Source organism: Saccostrea echinata, unplaced genomic scaffold (genome assembly GCF_033153115.1).
Source record: "Saccostrea echinata isolate AGI-Se365-2 ecotype Australia unplaced genomic scaffold, CSIRO_AGI_Sech_v1 ptg000011l, whole genome shotgun sequence".
Classification (NCBI taxonomy): domain Eukaryota; kingdom Metazoa; phylum Mollusca; class Bivalvia; order Ostreida; family Ostreidae; genus Saccostrea; species Saccostrea echinata.
This window is the reverse complement of record NW_026889760.1, coordinates 1,661,489-1,665,928: the sequence shown is the minus strand read 5'-3', so window position 1 is coordinate 1,665,928 and position 4,440 is coordinate 1,661,489.

Genomic DNA, 4,440 nt, shown 5'->3' with positions numbered 1-4,440 from the left:
CCAAGATGCCTAAGTTTGACAATCTGATGTAGCTTGACGTCTCGCAAATGCTGATACTCAAAGTTCTGCGAAACAAAATCCTCAAAGTTTAATGTGATATGTAATTATTGTCACAAAATTGGACATTATGCTAAGAAGTGTCATAAAAGTCTCAAACAACAAAAAGAAAAAAGGAAACCGGAAGAGTGGTTGAAAAGTGCTAAGTGCTACTCCTGTTCGCTCGTGGACATTTGGGAAAGGATTATAAGGATTATTCTACCAAGCAGAAATATGGTTCATCTTAAAGTGGAAAAGTCAATAAGGTACAAGATTAGACTGAAGCTAACCGACAAAGTCCGTGACAATTAGACAGCTAGTAACCTGTGTTGTACGTAGTTGACTATGGTGCATCTGTCTCTTGTGATTCTAAAACATTACTATGTGAGGCATTTCCAAATGGATTTGACTTGGCCCTTTCATCTACTACGTTGACTGGTCCGTCGTTAAAGCGTTAAAGACTAGAGGTGTTGTAAACTGTGTCCTGGTCATTATATATGCAAGATGTTGATAGTGACACGTTTCTTAATGGGTCGGATGTTATGTGTAATTTTAATAAAGTTACATTGAAGCCAAAAGAGAATTCTGCAAAGTTTGGGTCAGTTATCGAACAAAATTAAGAGTCTGTAATGAATGTGCGTCTAACTGACAGTGCAGTTATTCTACCACTATCACAGCGAGTGCTGCGTGTGTCACTCGACTGTTCGCCTAGTTCATCTGTCCTTATAGAACGTTCGAATGATTTTGAAAAGAAATCTGGATTACTTATTGGTCGGACTGTTTCACCATCAGACATCACAAAGGTCATTGTGATGACTAAGATACATGTACTTCTAATAAAACTGTTCACAAAACATAGACTGTTGGAATGACTAGAGAAGAAAAATTCCACATGTGTTTTTAGATGACAAAATCTTTAAACAGACAGGTTGGTGTGTATCATTTATGGGATAAAACTAGTGGCAAACCTTGGAAACTTGGCCAGTTAGACGAAATTAGTTCAGATCCAAACTATCATATCTCCTTTCTAGATATTAAAACGATGTGTTTAAAGAACTAAAACGTGCTCCTCAATATCCTTAAGAACTGAAACTGAGAAAGATGCTGATCTGTCAAAAGTGAGGTCTCGTAAACTCCCATTAAACCCAAAGATGTGTGCTGAAACTGAAAACCAAGTACAGTCAATGTTACAGTCAGCAGTGATTGAAAACAACAACTTAAACTAATATTTTGTCGCCTGTTGTTCTGGCACAGAAACGCGATAGATCTCCAAGGTTTTGCCTTGATCTTCGTTAGCTTAATACTGAATTTCAAGATGAAACATTTCCTTAGATGACCTCTCAGGAAGCAATGATGAACTTGAAAATCTTTAATTTCTAAGGTCTACAGTGTAATTGACATGTGTTCTACTTTCAGTCAGATTCCCTTGACTGATGAGAGTCGTCGTTTAACTGGATTTCAGACTTTGTCTAGTGTAACAATATCAGGAAATGTGCTTTGGCTTAAAAGCTGCTGAATCTGCATTTCAAAATCTGCGACAGTGTCTGATGTCGTTAACAGTTTTGAAACACACATATTTTAGTGATGCAAGTGATACTGGGCTCGCTGGTGATTCATAACAAGTAGATGACATAGACTTTAACATTCAATTACATACGCTTCGAAAAAACTCACAAAAGACAAAACGCAATAATTTTACCATACACCGTGAAATGTTAGCTAACATCTACATGTAGGTAGTTTGGAAGTTTCGAGATTTTGTGTATGGCCGAAAGTTTCTCCTTCGGACCGTTTACAAACCATTAACTTTTATAACGACATCATCGAAGACTAAATGTTCTCGTTGGGCAATATAATTAAGTGAATATCAGTTTGATACAGTGCACGTGAAAGTATTTGACAATGCTATTTGTGATGCATTGAGTCTTACAGTACATGAAAATAAGGAGATCGATTTACTAGCCTTGGAAGTGACCAAGCAGATGCGAGCAAACCAGGAGATAATTTAGCGATGTCATTTTTTAATACATTTTGTTTAGAATATTTTGAACACGGAAATTAACTAAATTAATCAATTATAATATCTCTATATCGGAAGTTCAAGACAACATTGCTCAATGCAAAGAGGGACCCCATTATGTTCCAAAGAGTTCTTAAGGGGTGACCATTACAGCATCTACCCCATTGAAAATTCTTCGTTTGACTTTGTTGGTCCACTTCCGTAATCTTATGAATATATTTTTACATTATTGAATGACCTTACCCGATTTGTCATTGCGGGGCCTTCGCATGTTGCAACTATCTAAACCATGATCACAGTTTTCCATTCTGGGACCGCGTACTGTGTTACAGCGAATGACTTTGCATTCTTTTGCAACAGCTGATTATGAAACAAACTTTTACTCGTATCATACGACCACAATCTTACCCTGTTGAGTGTTTAGAACACTGAAAAGTTCAATACAGAAAAAGCGAACTCAGGGGATGAATGGGATTCTGTACTCTCGGAAATTGTTCTTGCGCACATTTCAGAGCCAAACAGAACAATGCAAGTCCCGCTATTCTATGTACTGTATGGTCGTCAAAGTTCTGTTTCGCATTTTTTTCTTTTGATGCAGAAGAGAGATGCCTTCTACCGGAAGAGGAGGGTAGAATGCCAGAAATATCAAACTTCTGTCGTAACAACCATGTGAAGGCAGGAGAATCGCTTCCAAATGACACAGAGATGAGACTACCAATAGAGTTTAGTGTTTGCTATCGCGTTGCGCTAAAGGCATCTTTAGACTGGTTTTCACTTAACGAAAATTTATGGTGACTTTGAATGTCCTTGACAGTTGAGAGACATTTATTGTTAGCGCGGACTTGGTAGTGCCTTGTTATTCTGTTTGACTTTTTTGATTTGTTGTCAACATTTGTCTAGCGGGAGGATTGATTGATTGTATATTGTTTTACGTCCCCTTCGAGAATTTTTCACTCATATAGAGACGTCACCATATACCGGTGAAGGGCTTCAAATTTTGACCTTTACTCGGCACTCAGGGCCATTGAGTAGTGAGGGATCTTTATCATGCCAACGCCTGCCGAGACACGGGGCCTCGGTTTTTATGTCTCACCCGAAGGACCCGCAACTTTCACTTCAAAGTGCCGAGCGCGTGGCGAAGGAACAGTTGCTACCTATTTTTTATCGACTTAGGTCTGTCGCGGCCCAGATTCAAACTCAGGACCTCCCGATCACGGAGCGAGCGCTTTACCGACTGAGCTACCGTGAACGGTCTCTAGCGGGAGGAAGTGTAAATATTTGATTAAACAATTTTAGTGCGACCGGACCGGATGTCTCGTATGTACTTGACTGGTACCGAGTGTGTGAACTGTGAGTGCAACACATTTGTCAGTGCAAGAACGTTCGTATCTCTTTGTACCTCTGTCAGTACAACAGTCAGTACGCTGTCAGTAAGCCCTTTTGTTGAAAATTGCGTCTTTATTAAGGTCTTCTTCTACGAAAGACCTTCTTGTTATTCTTAGGTTTCATTTTCACTTTTATTTTTTTTCTTACCGATTTTGTGCAAGCGATTACTCAAAAACGGCTCAATGAATTTTTGTGAAACTTTCAGGACTTCTGTATCATCACTTGAACCTTATGCATTTTTTCTGTTTTGATGACGTCACTTCCTATCCGGAGATATTGTCCGAATTTTTTTTTAATGAATGGCTCCATACAGAATCATGAAACTTTCAGGTATGATAGACCTCTGTGTGCAGATATGCGTAACGCATTTCATTTTTACCGGAAATGCCGCACGTCGGCGCTCGCTATGGTCCTAAAAAAGGCATATCGAAAATTTCAAAATTATCAACGCTTTTTCTATAGTAGCTTTTTACTTGTAAATAATTTGTTAAAACATGTAGAACAAAATTCGTTCACAACTACAAGATCTTTCATCCAATATTATCAAAAAGGGGGCTGACCTCTAAAATAAGGGATCTAGAGGGGCCCAAATTTTTTCTCAGTATTTCAAAAACGAGCAAAAATTTGTGTGATTCATTATTGAAGCAAAGTTGTTCAAAATAGCAAGTGACAGCTGGTGAGATCATCAACAGTCGTCTAATGACTCACTTCCGGTAAAAAACAGAAGTAGTGAGAAAATGCATATTTTTGAAGTTCTGTACAGGTTATTGTGTGTTTTGAGTCAGCGGAAGCGTCCAGACTCATTTTTAACCGATCGTCGTCACTTCCAGTTAAACTGGAAGTAGTCAGAAAAGGCTGATTTTTGCAGGTATTGGCAGGAAATTGAATGGTTAAAGTCATTGGAGACGTTCGACTTTATTTCTTTGTCAATCGACTTTACTTCCTGTCTAACCGGAAGTAGTAACCAGTAGCTTTTTTTTTTTTTTACAAATATTTCC